Source organism: Salmo salar, chromosome 07 (assembly GCF_965601325.2).
Source record: "Salmo salar chromosome 07, fSalSal1, whole genome shotgun sequence".
Taxonomy (NCBI): Eukaryota; Metazoa; Chordata; class Actinopteri; order Salmoniformes; family Salmonidae; genus Salmo; species Salmo salar.
The window spans coordinates 51,303,633-51,325,593 of record NC_138297.1 but is presented as its reverse complement, the minus strand read 5'-3'; the positions used below and the strand labels follow the sequence as shown (position 1 = coordinate 51,325,593).

General features: G+C 43.9%; 1 protein-coding gene across 2 annotated transcripts in view; it reads right to left on the bottom strand.

Annotated features, from left to right (window-relative positions):
* LOC106609413 (synaptotagmin-1) overlaps positions 1-18,255 on the bottom strand; it is a 232,160-nt gene extending 213,905 nt beyond the window's left edge. For both annotated transcript variants that reach the window (XM_014208212.3, XM_014208215.3), the window contains exon 1: positions 18,131-18,255. The gene's annotated coding sequence lies outside the window, so the exon portion shown is untranslated. The remainder of the gene's footprint in view (positions 1-18,130) is intronic.
* Positions 18,256-21,961: the final 3,706 nt, after the last annotated feature.

Genomic DNA, 21,961 nt, shown 5'->3' with positions numbered 1-21,961 from the left:
GACACGGCTAGGACATCCGGGTTGGCAGAGTGTGCTAAATCAGTGAATAAAACAGACTTAGGGAGGAGGCTTCTAATGTTAACATGAATGTAACCAAGGCTTTTACGGTTACAGAAGTCAACAAATGAGATCGCCTGGGGAATTGGAGTGGAGCTAGGCACTGCAGGACCTGGATTAACCTCTACATCACCAGAGGAACAGAGGAGGAGTAGGGTAAGGGTACAGCTACAGGCTTTAAGAACTGGTCGTCTAGTATGTTCAGAACAGAGAGTAAAAGGAGCAGGTTTCTGGGCACGGTAGAATAGATTAAAGGCATAATGTACAGACAAAGGTATGGTAGGATGTGAATACAGCGGAGGTAAACCTATGCATTGAGTGACAATGAGAGAGAAATGTAGCTATATAGCCTCTATTTTCGTCATGCTAGCTAATAAGTACTGTGTGTGTGTGTTTGAATGGAAATGTGCAGTACGTTCATATTGATAAACATACACATTCCACTTACCTCTTTTGACCTGCCACCAAGGAGGCCCTCGACATAAGAAGACTGGAGGCCATTGTTGGTAAGATTGACATTGTTTATCAAATGTTTTTCTGTGTTGTCTTATTGGACCTCTGTTAGCAGATTAATGATAATGGCTTATAATTGGTTGTCTCTTGTGCTTGTCTTTATTTTCTAAAAGTTTACATGGCGGAGAAATATGGCTGCAAGAAAAAGAGGATCTGAAGATAGCTAAGTCAATGCTGAATGAAGACAAGCACGGTGGGTGTAGCTGGTGCATGGAAGTCAGGCGCAGGAGAGCAGAGATGAGTGGACAAAGCACTTTACTGAGGCATTGAATAAACAGAACGCAACCGTGTCACAAAAACAAATGCCCAAAGAACAGGTGAGGCAGCACAATGTACAAATAACCAAGTACAAAGTACCGGCTGCCACAAAGCACAGGTGTAAAACAAAACCCGGCGCACACCAGCCGGAAGCATACCAACCTGACAATAAACAATACCCCACACAGACATGGAGGGAACAGAGGGCTAAATACACATAGTAATTAAGAGGAGATGTAAACCAGGTGTGCAGGAAAACAAGACAAAACAAATGGAATATGAAAGGTGGGCGATTGCTAGAAGACCGGTGACGTCGACCGCCGAACGTCGCCCGAACAAGGAGAGGAACCGACTTCGGCGGAAGTCGTGACACAGCTTCAAAGGGAATCTTTTTTTGTAAATATGTAATTTGATAAGTAGTTCATTTAACACGTTAAAAAAATTCTGTTACGTTTGTACAAGCGTATTATTTATTGTTTGATGACGTAACTACAGCTATAAACTTGAGGAAATAACATGTGTACTAGTCTAGTAGTGACACAATGGTGAAACAAGAAGATGCCAATAGTGATTTTGAATAGGTAAACAGTAGTAAATGTGTCTATTTTCAATAGCAATACAAATACAAAAGGATCAGGAGCTATTCAGTAGTGATCAGTAGTGACAACACTACACACACAAATGGCAGTAGTAATTCAATAGGGATTGAGTAGACCTACAGCAGTAATGTGGAGGCATTACTTAGTAATTCCGTAGTGAACATGTGTAGGTTTTAAGTTGTAGATTCCAAAAAGCTCTGTAATTACACAGTAGTCAAGTGCCTTGCAAAAGTATTCATCCCCCTTGGTGTTTTTCCTATTTTGTTGCATTACAACCTGTAATTTAAATTGATTTTTATTTGGATTTCATGTAATAGACATACACAAAATAGTCCAAACAATTAAAAAAATAGAAAACGGAAAAGTGATGCGTTCTTAATATATATTCACCCCCTTTGCTATGAAGCCCCTAAATATGATCTGGTGCAACCGATTACCTTCAGATGTCACATAATTAGTTAAATAAAGTCCACCTGTGTGCAATCTAAGTGTCACAAAATCTGTCACATGATCTCAGTATATATACACCTGTTCTGAAAGGCCCCAGAGTCTGCACCAAGCAAGCTGCACCATGAAGACCAAGGAGCTCTCCAAATAGCTCAGGGACAAAGTTGTGGAGAAGTACAGATCAGGGTTGGGTTAAAAAAAATATCAGAAACTTTGAATATCCCATGGAGCACTATTAAATCCATTATTCAAAAATGGAAAGACTATGGCACCACAACAAACCTGCCAAGGGAGGGCCGCCAACCGAAACTCACGGACCAGGCAAGGAGGGTATTAATCAGAGAGACAATAAAGAGACCAAAGAGTATCTGTCCAAAGGACCGCTTTAAGTGTACACTCCACAGAGCTGGGCTTTAGGGAAGACTGGCCAGAAAAAAGCCATTGCTTAAAAAAAAAGAAGCAAATGGTGCTCGCCAAAAGACAAGTACTCCCCAAAGGTACTCCCCAAACATATGGAAGAAGATACTCTGGTCAGATGAGACTAAAATTAAGCTTTTTGGCCATCAAGGAAAACGCTACGTCTGGCACAAACTCAACACCTCACATCACCCAGAGAACACCATCCCCACAGTGAAGCTTGGTGGTGGCAGCATCATGTTGTGGGGATGTTTTTCATCAGCAGGGACTGGGAAACTGGTCAGAATTGAAGGAATGATGGGTGGTGCTATATACAGGGAAATTCAGAGATTCACCTTCCAGCAGGACAATGACCCTAAGCATACTGCTAAAGCAACACTCAAGTGGTTTAAGGGAAAACATTTAAATGTCTTAGAATGGCCTAGTCAAAGCCCAGACCTCAATCCAATTGAGAATCTGTGGTATGACTTAAAGATTTCTGTACACCAGCGGAACCCATCCAACTTGAAGGAACTGGAGCAGTTTTGCCTTGAAGAATGGGCAAAAATCCAAGTGACTAGATGTGCCAAGCTTATAGAGACATACCCCAAGAGACTTGCAGCTGTAATTGCTGCAAAAGGTGACTCCGCAAAGTATTGACTTTGGGGTGGGGGGGTGAGTAGTTATGCACACTCAAGTTTTCAGTTTTTTTGTCTTATTTCCTGTTTGTTACACACAAAAAAATTGTGTGTTAGGCATGTTGTGTAAATCAAATGATACAACCCCCCCAAAAATCTACTTAATTCCAGGTTGTAAGGCAACAAAATAGGAAAAATGCCAAGGGGGTGAATACTTTCGCAAGCCACTGGATCTAGTGATTTGAATTGTAAATATGTAGTGTTCACCAGTAGTGAAACGTACCAATGTATCACTCATTACTACAAAAATGACGACTGGTGTACTAGACATCACAATAGTAATCAAGTAGTAAAACTAGCAGGTTTTGTGTATAGGGAAGCTCTTGTGAAGTAGTGATGAGTAGTAATTCAGTAATACTTTTTCATGAGGGTGTAGAAGCTTGGCAGAGGCATCGGCACAGGTGTAAGGTCTTGGTGCCCCGCGTGAGTTGCAGATGGCTGGTGAAATGGGGTGCTATTTCAGGGGCAGTACGGCTTCATTGTAGCTCACAGAAACGCCATTCAGCGCCATTGAAATGTAGCATACACACTCCACTCTTCCATCTTTTTCCCAAAATAGCTCCTGCCTCCCACGACATTTGAGCTCAGTTCCAATCTCCTTTATCCATGTTCCAATAATGGCATAATTTAATATTTACATATGAACAGATGCAGATGACATCACGTCACGAGAGTCAGTCTGTTGGTGGCCACTGATTCATCAAAAGGGGCCGTCACATTTCTGGTTGCAGCAGTATCTAGAGGCAGTAAACCTCACTACAGCCATCTCTCCATCATCCGAATAGGCAAATGAACCACTCTGCTTGAGTTATCATAAAGAGTGAACGACTCCAGCCTATATGGGTGGGAATACTAATGTGCAAATGAACCTCACATCTTTAAGAGCCTCTAATCCACTACAGTGATTCACGTACACCTTCTAGCAATGAACCCATGTGTGTTAATGGCCTGGATGCCTTTATGAATTCACAAAGCTGGAGTGACTGGTGCAGATCCACTGACCTTTCTTGTTTTATCCGCATGCTGTACAGGTCTGTGAATGCTGCACAAACACAGCCACTTTTAGTCACCGTCTGGAGGGTCGTGACTGTCTGTGCTTGGCTGTACCCCATGGCCTCCTGGGGGTTCTTAGCAGGGTTGGGAGGCCGCACGGGGAGGCTGGGTTGCCAGGTTATTGATTGAAGATTCTTGGAATATGTGAGTGGGGCCCCAGAGGGCTGGAGGAACTAAGCACGGTGGGTGAGAGCTCTGACATTGAGGCCGTCCTTGCCTCCTGCCGGCCACTAAAAAGAAACAGTTTTAAAAACCCTCCATGTAGCTAGGACCCGTGGTGTTTAGTGGCTACTGCTGCAGGCGTACAAGTTCCTGCTCTTTCATTTTCAAGAATATCTGGTATTTTGTATTTGTCTGCTGTTCTTTTGTGAGTACAACGTGAGTAAATACATCTATTCTAGTGTGATAGCCCTTTACACTCGTACCCGTATACAGGTTGAAAATGGCATATTTGGGCACTAATAAGCGCCTAAATTGGAATATAATGTCAGAGTTCTGGCTCTGCGATTCAGAGCTCTGAATGGGTTTTGACTGACAGACGTTCTGAAGTTGAACCACCACTCCCGCAAATCAGGCAACTTTTGCACATTTTTTGTTGTCCGAGTGAGAGAAATGCTGTAAATTAAGAGGACTCAATGTATATATTTTGAAAGATGAGACGTTGAGGATTATAATAAATACTGCATTATAATAAGTACTGCTTTGACGTCATACAAGCAAGCCAAACACCCGTGAGTCCAAATGTGCACATCACATCTCCAAATCATAAAACTCATGTCATATACAGTTTCAACATTTATGGTCTCTATGTTTGATGTACAGTTACAAGATGACATGTCGTCATACCCTGGGTTGTTTCTGAACAGAATGAGCATATGTTTGTTAATTGTGAAGTAAATTTGCAGCACGCACCTGGATGCGCACATGACTCCTTTCTATGCGCACAAAAATTACGCTCTGTTTCTCTGAATTGCCTTCTGAAAACCTAACACTGTAAGATCATATTTTATACCTTAGCTAGTCATGTTGGCAATAGAACAAGCCTTCAAATCATGCCCACCTGACCCAGATTCCGATTTATAATGGACCGTTTGTGTGATGACAGGGATGCGGGTTGTGTTCCAAACAAAACAACTACAAGTGTGCTTGCTGTAGTTCCTAAATGGCACAACTAGGAGAGCTAAAAAAAAAAAGCACCTTCTTTGGGTCATAAAGTGCATTGAAATTGCTTAGTAACTGTGCACACTTTGGAGAGGTTTGTGTCCACTTGGAGACACTCAAACCTTTGTCATTCTTTTGTCTTACATTATGTTGCACCTACAACACATTCTTATCATGTTACTGAACGTATCCAGAGTATTTTCAGATTTCATTATCAACAAATGCTGTGAAAAGTACAGTAAATGTAAAATGCACATAAACCAGTGTAATGTTTGGATTGACCTTTGGTCACCTTTTGTCTAATAACTTCCCCATTCCCTCCAAACTGTTTCCTTTCAATTGCTACCATGGTTATGCATATTGTCACGACCGTCATTTAAATAACTAGACCAAGGCGCAGCGTGAGTAGAGTTCCACATCTTTTATTACTCGTGAAACTTAAAAAAAAACACAAAGATCTAACGATCGTGCAAAACGTAGCGCACATAAGCATTCACACAAAACAATATCCCACAACGCAGGTGGGAAAAGGACCACACTAAGTATGATCCCCAATTAGAGGCAACGATCATCAGCTGCCTCCAATTGGGAACCATACTCACACCAACATAGAAATTAAAGACTAGAACACCCCCTAGTCATGCCCTGACCTAAAACACCATAGAGAACCCCGAGGGTTCTCTATGGTCAGGGCGTGACACATATACTTTTCATACTTCTTCAATGTAGCCCTATCCATACAGGCCAATTCCCATGTGTGTAAAGGGGTAACACAAAATGCCTATTCAATAAAACATTTTTTTATATTGACAAAATGTAAGGAAATCATGAATGACATTGATGCAACAACACTGATGCTGATGAGGAACATGTGAGGACCATTTCGACATATGATTGATCACCAGAGCAGTCTGTTTCCTCTCAAGGCAAGACTATTTCTATGGATAGATTTATGATCCTTAAATTAAGGTGAACAGACCACAGCATAGCCAACATTGGGCTAAGCAGAATGGCTTGGAGGTGAACAAGTCCAATCCTTCTCCATCGGCTTCTGTGCTGACCTAGGGTGGGGCACACTAACCAATCAGAGTGTGCTGTGCTACCCTAGGGTGGGGCACACTAACCAATCAGTGTGTTCTGTGCTGCCCTAGGGTGGGGCACACTATCCAATCAGAGTGTGCTGTGCTGCCCTAGGGTGGGGCACACTATCCAATCAGAGTGTGCTGTGCTGCCCTAGGGTGGGGCACACTAACCAATCAGTGTGTTCTGTGCTGGCCTAGGGTGGGGCACACTATCCAATCAGAGTGTGCTGTGCTGCCCTAGGGTGGGGCACACTAACCAATCAGTGTGTTCTGTGCTGCCCTAGGGTGGGGCACATTAACCAATCAGTGTGTTCTGTGCTGCCCTAGGGTGGGGCACACTAACCAATCAGAGTGTTCTGTGCTGTCACAGGTGTCAGATTAGACAAGAAGACAGTAGACATGAGTCAAAGGGAATTAGTCAACAAGAGACTGGAATAAATGCTCTTTCAAATAACATCAAATAACATGCTCTTTTTGCATTGAATGCTATATTAATTATGAAAGGGTTTAACTCAAATATCTTGTCATAAGATAGTTAGGTACTGTATGAATCTGATTTCTGCAAAGATAATATTAACAGGTGAATATCAGAGAAACGTGTCACATCTTTTTTTTTGTCTCACAAAGAGCACACAAAGACCATATAAAGGAAAGCTGATAGAAGCTGAAAAATGTATCTAAGGTTCATTTGTTGGAGTTAACAAAGCCCTTTGAATAATTCAATGTATTACTGTATTAGCATAGTATTAGCAAGTTTTAGCATACACCTCTTGAAAGCACTGCTACAGTTGTGTGTGCAAGGTTGATTAGTTTAACCCATTTTACACTCCATGGAAGGAAGCTGATAAATCATTTACTGAGCAACATCTGTAACAATGCTGCATGTTCCACATGCATCTGGACTGGGGTGAAATACCTTGATTGTTTCCTACATTAGCATAATTGTCATTAATGCCAGCAGCCTCAAGAGTTTGTTTTACAATGCACAATGCATGCATAATCAACGTCTCTTAGTGACTGAGTATGTTTCTGAGATAAAAACATGGGGGAATCTGCCATTATCACATCTCTGCTATCATCCACCATATCTCAGGTGAGATCTATATCATCCTGCACCAATTTGCATATAATATGCAATTAAAATAAACCGCCAGGAAAAAAAGTAATTGACGTGAATAGAATGGTTTGGCACCTAAGGTTCTTGGTTCCCAGTAGCAAATGGGAAGAGTATAGGTTATCAACAGGGGAAGGAAATGGGTGTTACGCATGCTCCACGCCCCAGAAGACAGTTGTATCTCATCCATATAGTCCACCTTGTAGCAGTAATTTGCTGTTGGTTGTGCTAGGTGTTGCTAGGTGTTGGCCCCATGCTGGGGAGACCTAGCAGATGGACAAGGTCAGACGAGATCCAGCTGAGATCTATCTAAAAGCCTTCCCACCTCCTGGCCTGGACACACACTCCCATTCTCATCTCACTGCCCATTACAATCAATCAAACCGCAAGCCAAGGGGAAATTGCACACCCAATTTACGCCCACAACTGTTTGTTATCGACAGCTACCTCACTTTTGTAGTGGTGGAACAATGACAAGAAATCCCCTGAGTGGGGTCCTCTGTGCGCTGAGCAAACAGCTATTTGTTGAGATTGCTTTGGTGGTGTTGCAGGCAGCAGAGCGATGCTAGCAGAGCCTTGCTCGGGGTTTGATATACCTTCAGTTCAGAGGGGACATGGCCACAGGAAGTCTATATACTGTAGGAGGGAGTTCTATTTTTGCCTCAGATCTTATCTTACTTCATTTTCTTTCTCCTCAAGAGTATTCATCTGGCTGTAGAGTGAAGTCAAAATCAATGGCGAGAGCAGTGGCGAGAGTTAGAACCTGGGCTGGATATCCATCACCGTACATATAGGAGGGGACAGCCATGTTTCATTAGAAATTCAAGGCCAATCTGTGCAGTGGATGGAAGGCAGGATGTCAAGGTAATGAGTTAATTTAGGAGATAAGGAACAGCAAATGTATGCGCTGAGATTTCCCCACCAGCAACAATATGGACTCTCCAGCCACCGCCCACTGAAGAGAGGAGAAAATAGCCTCTATTAATGCTGCAATATGGGATTTCATCAAAGTCGTTCAATAGCTGCCAAATGTGATACAAATGGCCAAATATGCAAATGTTCTACATTCTCTACATTTATTCAATAGAAAACGTTAAATCTTATGCTTCAAGCTGTGCAATACAAAAGTCCCAAGGTTTAATAGAGAGGAATATTATCTGTTACTACACTCCAGACTTCAGACTAGACACAGAGCTAGTATTACAGTTTAGCAAATTTAACCAGATGCCTAGCTATTATCCCCAATGGGGCGAGTTGCCCTCTTGGCGCTGTGGTAATAAGTATTGTTTTCTGTCTGACTGGGTGGACATGTTTTGGGGAGGCCTCCTCTGTCTGGCTGTGGAGAAGCCTGGCTCTCTCTCTCGTGAAGATACATCCCACTGGACCCAGACGTCAATTCAACGTCTATTCCACGTCGGTTCCACATAATTTCTTTGAAATGACGTGAAAACAACGTTGATTCAACAGGTGTGTGCCCAGTGGGATGTGCCGTTCCGTAAGCATGCCTACTCATTTGTATTATCCTTCAGGGGATCCCCAAATCCGTCAGACTGTTCCATTGATGGAGGGAGGGGAGACCAAACAAACAAAATATGAAACTAGGCTAGTTGTCGTTATTTTTCACTTTTTTTTATTTTCATTCTGAGAGCAGCAGAGGCAGAGCTATGGGTTTATTTTGCTGTTATTATTATAGCAATTGACACGAGCTCTGCTCGCGGGCAATTTCATCTTTCAGCCGCAAGAGAGAAAAATTGAAGAGCCATGACTGGGGGTGTAATGTAAACGCAGCACCCTGAAGACAGTGGCCTGAAGAGGGAGAGGCTCATTTTACAGATTAGGGAGATAACTAGATGGAGCACGTTGTGGCTTGTAACAGGGAACTGCTTGTGTTCATCTACAGCGCTCACAAGGGAGGAAGAGGGAGGGGTGAGGGAGGAAGAGGCGGCATGACAACCCACGGCAGGCGGGAGACTTGGTTGCCATGGTGACAAACAAGGATGTTTGTATCAGAGGCTAATCTCGTCAGGCGGCCATGAAAGGCACACACACCTTCCACCGGCAGTAATGGAGAATCACCGGAGCTCGACAGTGGCTATTCATTCCAAAGAGGGTGGGTGGGGGGGGGGGGGGGGGGGGGGGTTGAAACAGGTGTGGGAAAGGTATACCTTTTCTTATCATTCGGCATTCCTCCTCAATCAGGGTCGAGTCGAGCCGTGACCAGAAGGGGGGTTCCATTCTAATATGAGACGGGCTGGGGCTGCCATTGGTCTAGCAGCTCCAATGTTTACTACCGCCTTGCTCTTCGGAAGGGAGGGACACTAGCATCCACATACCAGATTTCACTGTTTACTACACATTATGGCCACACTGACTGTATTTGTATATTCAATAACAGTAGGATATCACATTTCATTCCTCCTTAGTAAATTATCAACAAGGATCAACAATGACCTTGGCTGGTAGTAAAACAATAGAGGAATGTTATTGGCTAGTGTGGGATTCATCCAACCAAATCTCCTCCTACCGAATCACATCAGGGCAGAGGGAGGTCAAGAACCAGAAATTAAATACACTGTTTATAATCAATGTTAGGGCTATAGGATGTATGGGCAAAAGGAAGCTATGATCTGTACACAAAAAAAGACCGTCCATACCCACATGTACGGATGTCATTCGTTTCAACTAGGCTAATCAAGTTAGTATGTCCACACAAACTCAACGAAGGATGTTTTCTGACATGGATGCAGCAGTAAGACATTGATTGTAATTGCTTTTATGTCTTGATGGTGGCGCTGTGTCTTGTACATTGCTGTCTGTCCTGTCCTTTATGACTCATGCATCTTCCAAGGGCACCAGAGGCACTTGCTGTTATTGTTGCTGTGCAATAGCTCAGAGGCCAATCTCTTGGAAGTAGTTTCTCTCATTTCGAAGCTGTCATGCTGGCCCTATTTGAGGGATTTCAACAGAGGGACAGGAGATAAGTAACTGAATGCGCTTTTATAGTAAAATGCAATATAACAACATAAAGAAGCTCTTCAATAACCCGCAACGTGGATCTTCTGTACTCAGACTAGGCTGCTTTGTCCAAATATATACTGTATTAAGAAGCTATTCAGTCTAGCTGTCATGTCTTTTCACCCTAAATGTAATATAACGGCATGAGCCAATTTCCCGATCCTGTTTTTATTGTTAACCTTATAAAGCAGTGAAAGGGGGTTTTCTCTGTGGTCATGGCTCTGATGAATGAGGGTCACAATATGACTCACCACCACAGTGCCCACTGAAACAAGCCTTATTGCTCTGACGAGACTGTCCAAACCACGTTAGCCAAAAACCATTGTACAACTCAGACAGTCATTACAGATACTAGACATAGTGAAATGAAACAGCATCCTCTGTCGTAGGAGCTTTTTTTAATCAACTCATTGCATGCTGACCACAGATGCATCTTGGGATGCCACGGAGTGGCTGAGTGTGTGCATTTTAGGAAAGTGGGAGAGGGGAGAAGAGGGGGGGTAAACAGCACTCCTTTGAATGCCCTTATTGCCTTCATAAAACAGTCAAAATGTCCTCCAACCCACCTCTGTGGCTCGGCTTTGTAATTATTAATATGCTCAGAAACCTGGCGTTGAGCGTTTCTCCTCCAGGGCAGGTCTCTCTGAGAAGTTTTGCCCATACAGATGGTATTAAACTCTAATAACTTGTCTCCGCACCACCTTCAGGGTAGCAACAGCAAAATGCAGCTGGGTATTAGATGCGTTTCACTTGGCTCAGTAAAAATCTGGATATTAAAAAAATGTAGAAAGCGAAAAGCAATTTCCTCTTAAAGGGATTTTGAAATTACAGCTTTGAGGGAGTAGTACAGTAAGTTTGTTGGCTGACAATTATTATATATTTTTTGGCCCACCATGTTCTACTTCTCCCCTGTTTATACCTCTCCCATCCCTTATAAATGACAATACCTATCTTTGATGTGGCCATAAACTAAAGGCTGCTTGAACAGGTGAAGAGATGTCGGAAGTTCAAATGTCCGGCTGAATGGCTTGACAAAAAAGGAATTTGTACTCTAGCATACACTCTTAGAAAAAAGGGTTCCAAAAATGTTCTTCGGGCTGTCCTCATAGGAGAACCCTTTTTGGTTCCATGTAGAACTCTCTGCGGAAAGGGCTCTACATGGAACCCAAAAAGGTTCTACCTGGAACCAAAAAGGGTTAATCTATGGATTCTAGATAGCACCTATTATGCTCTCTTCCATACTTACAGTTGAAGTCAGAAGTTTACATACACTTAGGTTGGTGTCATTAAAACTCTTAAAACTCGTTTTTCAACCTCTCCACAAATTTCTTGTTAACAAACTATAGTTTTGGCAAGTCGGTTAGGATATCTACTTTGTGCATGACACTAGTAATTTTTCCAACAATTAGTTACAGACAGATTATTTCACTTATGATTCACTGTATCACAATTCCGGTGGGTCAGAAGTTTACACACACTAAGTTGACTGTGCCTTTAAACAGCTTGGAAACTTCTAGAAAATGATGTCATGGCTTTAGAAACTTCTGATAGGCTAATTGACATCATTTGAGTCAATTGGAGGTGTACCTGTGGATGTATTTCAAGGCTTACCTTCAAACTCGTTGCCTCTTTGCTTGACATCATGGGAAAATCAAAAGAAATCAGCCAAGACCTCAGAAAAATAATTGTAGACCTCCACAAGTCTGGTTCATCCTTGGGAGCAATTTCCAAATGCCTGAAGGTACCACGTTCATCTGTACAAACAATAGTATGCAAGTATAAACACCATGGGACCACGCAGCCATCATACCGCTCAGGAAGGAGACACGTTCTGTCTCCTAGAGACAAACGTACTTTGGTGCAAACAATGCAAATCAATCCCAGAACAACAGCAAAGGACATTGCGAAGACCCTGGAGGAAGCAGGTACAAAAGTATCTATATCCACAGTAAAACAAGTGCTGTATCGACATAATCTGAAAGGCCGCTCAGCAAGGGAGAAGTCACTGCTCCAAAACCGCCATAAAAAAGCTAGACTACGGTTTGCAACTGCACACGGAGACAAAGATCGTACTTTTTGGAGAAATGTCCTCTGGTCTGATGAAACAAAAATAGAACTGTTTGGCCATAATGACCATTGTTATGTTTGGAGGAAAAAGGGGGAGGCTTGCAAGCCAAAGAACACCATCACAACCGTGAAGCATGGGGGTGGCAGCATCATGTTGTGGGGGTGCTTTGCTGCAGGAGGGACTGGTGCACTTCACAAAATAGATGGCATAATTATGTGAATATATTGAAGCAACATCTCAAGACATCAGTCAGGAAGTTAAAGCTTGGTCACAAATGGGTCTTCCAAATGGACAATGACCCCAAGCATACTTCCAAAGTTGTGGAAAAATGGCTTAAGGACAACAACGTCAAGGTATTGGAGTGGCCATCACAAAGCCCTGACCTCAATCCTATAGAAAATGTGTGGGCAGAACTGTAAAAGCGTGTGCGAGCAAGGAGGCCTACAAACCTGACTCAGTTACACCAGCTCTGTCAGGAGGAATGGGCCAAAATTCACCCAACTTATTGTGGGAAGCTTGTGGAAGGCTACCTGAAACGTTTGACCAAAGTTAAACAATTTAAAGGCAATGCTACCAAATACTAATTGAGTGTATGTAAACTTCTGACACACTGGGAATGTGATAAAAGCTGAAATAAATCATTCTCTCTACTATTATTCTGACATTTCACATTCTTAAAATAAAGTGGTGATCCTAACTGGCCTAAGACAGGGAATTTTTACTCTGAATAAATGTCAGGGATTTTGAAAAACTGAGTTTAAATGTATTTGGCTAAAGTGTATGTAAACTTCCGACTTCAACTGTATCTCATTTGCCAGTTAGTTTGGATTCCTCCTCAATAAAAAAAGATTGTATGCAGGATGATGAAATGTTGGTGTTCATTAGTTTTGACTACTGTGAATCCATTCAATTGTTTTGAATTGTCACTTCATGCGCTTCTTCATTCCATTGTTGCGGCTCAAATAGGAAACAGACATATCCAATATAGACTGTGCACTTCCACAGGCCTCATTAAACACACTGTTTCCAGCCTGTCTACTGTCATTGGGTCCACAGGACTAACTGCAATGGAACTGCAATTGTTTTCAGCACAGCGCACTCTGTAAATATGTATAGAAATGTTGGACAACAACATTTGTAGGCTAAACAGATTGAGCCTCGTTAAAAAGAGCTGTTTGTTTTTTTGTTTTGCTATTGCACCAATGGCAATGGCCTGAAAAACTTCCACATGAAGGGAAGGATCTTAACCCTCACCCAGTTGAGTTCAGTGTCAGTGAGTCACTTTCAAACTCATCACAATATCCTTCGTACATACAGTACATTCAGGGTCTGAGACAGAACTGGAGCAATACCACAAAACAAAGATGTCCATGCCTCTCATCCACCCTTTCTCTCTGCAATTACAACCCAGCATCAGCAGTGCCAGTGATTGCATTGTCAGGAAATGTTGAGTGTGGTGTACACTGGTTCTGTATTATAGTAAAGGCCTCATTGATCATGTAATCTCTGCCTTATCTCCCCAGGTCTAACAGAGATCAAGGAGCCCTGAGTCCCGTAGACCTTGTTAAACACTGAGCCTTGTATCAGGATTTAGTCTTAAACCAGCCTAATTAGATTAGCAGAGCCAGACCTTATAACAGAGTAATACCACAGGACCAAGCCCAGCAAAGCCAGAAATAAGCCATCACAAACAAAACAGAGGAGATCGATAGGCTAGAATTCAATGCTAACAAATAGTGTTTCAAAGTGCAACAAGCCATTTGAGTTTCATGCTCACCAGTGAGCCAGTTGTTTGAATGAGGATCTTACATTACATTGGTTGACTGTGGGCATACTGTACTGAGTGTAGCACCATGGTAACACAGCTAGTCAAATGAGAGCTCCTCCTTCCACCAATCCCTCCTTGCCTGAAACCAACCCCCAACGTGCCATTGAGTTCACTCTCTCCCCTACAACAAACTCTTTTAAACAGCAATGTTCTAGTGGTGGTGGTAGCCAAATACATTACTGATACAAATGTACTGGAATTCAATGCTTGACTTTCAACGTGCCACCTTTCCAACAAGTCAGTTCGTCAAATTTCTGCTCTTCTAGAGCTGCCCTGGTCAACTGTAAGTGCTGTTATTGTGAAGTGGAAACGTCTAGGAGGAACAACGGCTCAGCCAAGAAGTGGTAGACCACACAAGCTCACAGAACGGGAGCGCCGAGTGCTGAAGCGCATAGTGTCCTCGGTTGCACCAATCACTACCGAGTTCAAAACTGCCTCTGGAATGTCAGCACAAGAACTGTTTGTCGGGAGCTTCATGAAATGGGGTTTCCATGGCCGAGCAGCTGCACACAAGCCTAAGATCACCATGCGTAATGCCAAGTGTCGGATGGACTGGTGTAAAGCTTGCCGCTGTTGGACTCTGAAGCAGTGGAAACGCGTTCTCTGGAGTGATGAATCATGCTTCACCATCTGGCAGTCTGACGGACTAATCTGGGTTTGGCAGATGCCAGGAGAACGCTACCTGCCCCAATGCAGAGTTTCAACAGTAGAGTTTGGCGGAGGAGGAATAATGGTGGGGCTGTGTTTCATGGTTAGTTTCAGTGAAGGGAAATCTTAATTTTTAGACGATTCAGCATGACAATACCCCCGTGCTCAAATCGAAGTTCATACAGAAATGGTTTATCGAGATTGGTGATTCCACATATATACACTGTTGCACTAGATATGTCATCACTATTCTCCCACTCTCCTCCACTGTGAATCTGATCTTGGGACGACTTGCTGCCTGAACACAACATGATTTATCCGGCTACACTACACATCCCTGGGGGCCTCTATCCCTCATGATGTATCTGGTCCATGCAGAATGGTTAGCCAACTACAACCTGCTCTGTGATCATCTGTCTTTGTCATTGGTTTGGATGTTAAAAGGTGCTCTATGATTCTTCACACTCAAGGAATCTAAAATGCATTGCTTTTTATAGGTGGCTATAAAAGCTTTTTTAGATGAAAATAACAGCCCATTCCACCTCTCGACAGACACACTCAGACTCTCTCATATCTGTACAGGGCCGGCTGTACAGTGGTCCCACCTCTTGACAGCTGAGAGAAAAATATATGTTTTAAAGTGAATTTCTGCAATTCTACTAATTTTGCCATGGGGTGGAGAGAACAGTTTTTAGTTTTAAAGCTACTGTAATTTCATGCAATTCGACACATTTTGCCATGACTTACTGCTCATGTCGCTTATGCCTGGAGCCGGTCCTGTATCTGTACCATCTAGCCAGCAGACGTGACTGTTTCTGTGGCTACTTTCAAATTGCTTTTGCCTTTGACATGGACAGCCTGATCAGCTGCAGACAGTGAAAGGTGAGAGGGACGTCAGGTCCTGATATTGGAAGCATTCATCATTGGCCAACGCTGAGACACAGGCCACTTCATGAGCATGTCATTGATCGGTGCACTTCCTTTCAGAGCAACCTGCTGCCAAACGGCCGCACAATGTCGAATCATAATAGAGACTATTTTTAACCGCCTGTTTTGCTCCGACAACAGCGCCCTCCCCCTCCTCCCTCTCACCTCCTCTTCCCCCTTCTCCTCCTCAATCCTCAGCTCTCATTAACAACAGTTGTTTAAAATAACGAGCTCTGAGCAAACACCAAGTCATCCTGCCAGCTGCCCTTTATGACCCAGAAGCCTTGGGTTTTGAAAAGGCAAGCCCAAAATAACCAGGGCTGAAACGAAAGGTTAGGGCTGGTTGCACATCAGGCTCGGGGCAGCAGCCTCCTAGTCCTCCTCATTATTGACGATTTAACAAGGATGATAAAACATGATGCCACCTTCGGCGACAGAGGGGATGCTTGAATTATTTAAGGTCAACATCTGTCCCTCCCTCTCTGGTTGGGTGGTTGTTCCTCTCACAGACATTGTCTTGTTAGGGTTTCTCGAGGCCTTATTGGATTATTGGCCTAGTTGGCCTTATTGTGGCGGCAGGAAGCAAAGCGTTTAGCCAGTAACTGAAAGGTTGCTGGTTTGAATCCCAGAGCAGACTAGGTGAAACAAATCTTTCAATAACCATAATTGCTCCTGTAAGTTGCTCTGGGTAAGAGTGTCTGCTAAATGACTCAAATATAAATGTAAATGGATGGGAAAACCATGTCACACAGATCTACCACAACAATGTTTCCTGTATTCCCATGTGACCGATGAATGACAGAAGTATTCTCTGCCTGTTGTGTTTCAATAAGTCATTACAATAACACAGTGCACATGGCATCCATCAGCTAGAGATAAGCCCCATCTTCCCCTATCACATCTGATTCAGTTAGTGGTTATGAAACGAAGTGTCTGCAGACAGTATGTATACAACAAGCTGCTGTCTGGGGAAATGAGCTGGGGAGGTTTTTGTGATTTGGGAGAGGTGGAAGGGTGGGTTGCGGGAGGGAGGGAGGGCAAGAGGGAGGGGGAGGGCAGGAGGGAGAGTTGCTTCCCTTCTCGCTACTATCACCTGGCAACAGTTTGACATGGGCGCCTCCCGGCTAATGTATTCACAGCGACCGAGGGAGGCTGGGGCTGAGAGGCTCAATTGCATGAGCCCAGGGCTACAGCTGAGCAAACCCGCTCGGTAGTCTCTCTCAGGTGGACTCTCATAGCAACGGGCTTATCCATACCACCTGAGATACGAGGTAATAATGGGCGGGCGGGGAAACAGGCGACCTGTGCCCATGCCTTGTTTGTCAGCGAGAGAGAGCAACAGTACAATAACTAGGGATATGCTTGACATGTTTCACAATGGGCTCAGTACATGGGGATATCACAGTACGTGTGTTCACTGTGGCAAAGGCCCCATGTTAGTGGACCTGGCGCCACCTGAGAGTGGTGATAAGAAGCTATCCTATTGGGGGTTTCCAACAATCACGACAATGACAGATGTTTGCAGCTCGAGGGCTCGCAGCGGCTTTTCAATCATATCAACAGCTATAGACTGCTGTGCAAAGAAGATACTGAATGTATATTATGTTTGTCCCACACACCTGTGCAGAAACAGGAAGCAGCACAACTAAGGGGTTAAAGATTGAGAGCAACGTCTGGCTCCCTATTCCAAATGGCATTATAGCTCTTTTCCGAATCAATAGTGTGCTCCGTTCCTCCCTAAGCAAGTCATGCCAAAGATAAACCATCACGTGACGGATGGAGGAGGAAAAGACGGAGCCACAGCCGGGCCATTTTATCTGATGGTGAGAGGGATTAGCTTCCCCAGGATGAAAGCAGCTGCTCGTCTTCCGCCCCCTTCCCTCCTCCTCATCCCTCCATCCATCCACCCAGACATCAACACAGTGGTCTCTGTTTCCCAACCGGAGCCGTGCCTCCAGCTACCCACCTCTCTGCTTATATCACCTCATCTCAACCTGTACACACTGCCATCTCCTAATAACCACGGCAACACCTCGCCCGCTGGGGCGCAGCCACACAGAAATGGGCGCCAAAAATGGTGCCACGGCAAAGCGGTGGGAGTTGTCAGAGAGTAGACTTCCCCTGCCCCTCTCCCTCCACTCCTCTTCTCAATATCAATCCGATAGCAATCACACTCAACCCAAACAAACACAGCCCCTCCTCCACCTCCACGCTACTCATCCCCATAACTTTTGCGGTACCCCAGAGAGGGAATGTCTCATTTTACCTGGCACAGCATGCTGTCAGCTCCCGATCTGTCCGTCCGGATGTGGAGAAGATCTCATCTGGAGGGAACGAGGGAGTCTCTGGGAGAGAGAGAGAGAGAGAGAGAGAGAGAGAGAGAGAGAGAGAGAGAGAGAGAGAGAGAGAGAGAGAGAGAGAGGAGGAGGAGTCTCAGACAAGAGGAGAGGAGGAGGAGAGCAGAGAGGAGCCTCCTGCTGCTTATGCTGATGCTGTCACCGTCTGCCGCCTTTATTTTGTGGCCAGAGTTGAGGGAGCAGTACGGGTGACGCTCTATTATCCCCCGTTAGAAACAACAGTGGATGCACCGAGCGCTGGGCTGAGAGAGAGAGAGAGAGAGAGAGAGAGAGAGAGAGAGAGAAGGGAGAGTGGGCTGTTTAAGCGAGCCGTCGTCACGCGGCAGTTCCTTCGGAATCCCTCAAGTGAGAGGGGCGCTACATCACAGAGTCCTTGGCTGTGATTGGTTGAGCCGAGGGGAGATGCTAGGGACGGGGAATCTGTCGTGCTCTGCTCTGGCAGCGGTGAAGTAAGATGACCCTTTCAGCACACATAACATCCCCTCCTGTGTCTGAGCCCACCATCGCAGGGCACACCATCAATGACAAGCAAGGACACTCCCAAAAATCCCCCCTTTGGGAGCTGTGTGAGTGTGTGTCTGTGTGTGTGCTTGCGAGTGTGTGAAGGGTGAGTGTTTTCTGTATGCATGGAAAACCCTGTCTTGCCTCTGCACACACACACTAAGACATACTGTACATTCGCACACACACACACACACACACACACACACACACACACACACACACACACACACACACACACACACACACACACACACACACACACACACACACACACACAGGTCCCATCAGATCATACCCATGAAGGAGACATGATTTCCCCAGAGAGGAAGGGAGGGCTCATCCATAGAGGAGCTTGAAAAACACTGCAAGGCAATCTTTCATTAAAATGATGAATGGGTCATGACTCTGACCCAGACAGTAGGAGGGGGATGCTTAACACTCCATGTTATACCAGCCTGCCTTCATTCATTTTGAAACAGCCTGGAAGGAGATCAGCAACACCATCTAATAAGTGCTATCCTCTGGCCTGCTCTGTATCCTTCAGGAAAGTTATTTGATGAGGATGTGTAACACCGGGCACCATGATAACATTGCTGAAAGTATATATTTTTACAGGAAATTGCGTACAATACCTCATTATGCAACATACACATTATTCCCTAGTGGAACTTTACGTTTATAAGGAGATGGAATTCACGAAGGAAATATACAGTAGTTCACCGTTCAAGAAAGTGTTCCTCTGTGCCTCAAATCAAAATCTCTGAAATACCAGGAAGGAATCAATAGGGGATTGAATGAGGAGCAGGGCTGGCTGGGCTGAAAGGTCATGATGGAGGGCGCTCAGACTCCTTTCATGCTCCCACACACACAGTGTCAAACACAGCCTTGGGGCATTCTGGGAGTGAAAAGGGGCTAATCTCAATCTGGAGATGTCATATTGAGCGGCAGCCGTCTGGCTTCCACCTCATCTCTCCTGTATAGTTTTGTGTGTGTGTGTGTGTGTGTGTGTGTGTGTGTGTGTGTGTGTGTGTGTGTGTGTGTGTGTGTGTGTGTGTGTGTGTTCGACATGATTTAAAGGCATAATCTGTTGAAAACAAAATAACAATCACTATGAACAGCACGAGTCTAATAAAATATAGCTTTTCTATGCATTATCAAAAGGGCTCTAGTTTAAATTCAAAAGACAGAGGGGCACACCAAGTTGTCATTTCTTCACCTCAGAGTGAGAACCACAAAATCACCTCACCAGTCCTGAGTGGATGGGGTTCAACACGATTCTTTAAACAATTTGGAAAACTTAAATGTTCCGGTATAATTAGAAAATTCTCACCGCACCAGAAAAGTGGTGGTGTTTTGAGAGAAATACATTTAGCCTATGGTTATGCTATGATGAGGATTTACAATTTAAGCATGTTGACAAGATCAACCACTCCACCAGGTGCTCTATCAATTCCTCCCTATTGATATAATGACATCATTCCCTCATCACAGAGTAACATAGTTCATTGATCATTCTCATGGTTCCGGCAGGGTGTGCAGACACAGAAACAACATGCATCAAGAGGTGTTAGTCATTTCCACCTGGCGGTGTGCTGATCAGAAGTAGCTTCTGTCTGTGTCTTTGTGTGTCCCCTCTGGCGTGGCGTGGGGGAGAGTGAGTCATCCAGGAGGAGAGGAAAACAAAATAACTGAATCACTATGAACAGCACGAGTAAAATAATTTCACTTCTATTACTTTGCCATGCTTTATTCATTCAAAACGGCTATAGTTGAAATTCAAAATACAGTGGGGCAAACCATGTAGTATTTTCTGAACAGAACTAGCCTGAGTGGGTGAATGGGGGTCATGTTTAATAACGTAGCTGACCCTTTTAGGATTTACTTTGACATCGGCCCCTGCCAACAAATATGTTACATACAGTATACATGTAGATACGCTGTGCATCTGCAGTTAGGCGCAGTTAGACGCCTGGTGGTGTCTCTGAACAACTGCTTACCTCATACAGATAGTCATCACAAATCCCTACAGTACACTCTTGGTAAACAGTCTCTGTGAACTCTGGGATGGGGGAGTACCAATGGAAATCCTCTCTAACTAACTTTGGTGTGTAGCACTAACAGCTGCCTGGTCAGCGGCTATAATAACATGATGACAAAAGCTAGTCCTTCAGAATGGTAAAGATCAGTCGCCATTTTAGCCAGGAAGATTATTGGTATGGATGACATTGGAAATGACAGCTTGAACCCCCCTCCATACAAATGTCATTTTGATTTCCTTTGCCTTTCAGTCTATATCTTTACTCTACATAATAAGGTCATTTACATGAATACAGGCACATGACTATATCTACTAGATTTTACAATGCACATCAACATAACTGATGTATGAATTCAACTAGAAATCAAGCTTCCCCTGGTCTAATTCATTCACAAAAGGCAATGAACATTTTCATATGCAAGCCCCATTACATCCAGTAATTGCCCAATGTCCAATTTCCTCAAAAGATACCCTTTCGAGAATCACGATTTACAACCACGATTCACAAATTCCAAAGCTTCTCTTTATAGGTGAGTCACCAAGCTCCCTGCTGAGCTATCCCCGCCTCCCACACTCCAAGGTCATCTTCCTACCGCACACCACAGTTACACAGAGCCATTAGTAGAGAAACATTAGAATATTCATACTTACATGTAATTGCCTTGGAACTTTGCGGCCATTGAAATTCCACATCTCAAACTGAGTTTACTGAACTGTGTATTGGACAAATCCACAGTAACAAAGTGACACAGACTCAGATTGTTCACTTTTTTTGTCAAACAAAAAAACAATGATTGCAAAGTTAAACAAATCATACAGCGCCACGCACAAGGACTACTTTTAACAATTTCCACAGAAGATTTAACAAAAACAAATTTACTTGAAGAACGGTGATTTGTGCTGTTTGTGCCGTCATTCTCTTACAAAACGTTGCGTCTGCACTGTTCTTCAAGTAAATGTATTTTTGTAAAACAAATATGTAGCAATTGTTCCAAGTAGTCCTAGAGTAGTGCATAGAGTTGTAGTTTAAAGTGAAGAATCTAAGTCTCTGTGTTGCTCTGTTAACGTGGAATTGCCCTACTATACTTTTGGCTTTGGCCATAGATCTCTGTGCTGATTGTAGAGGGGGGTCTCGGACCCATCCCCTTTGGAGGCCATACGGCAGCTCAGTGGCTCTGGGCTGAATCCCTGTCAGCAG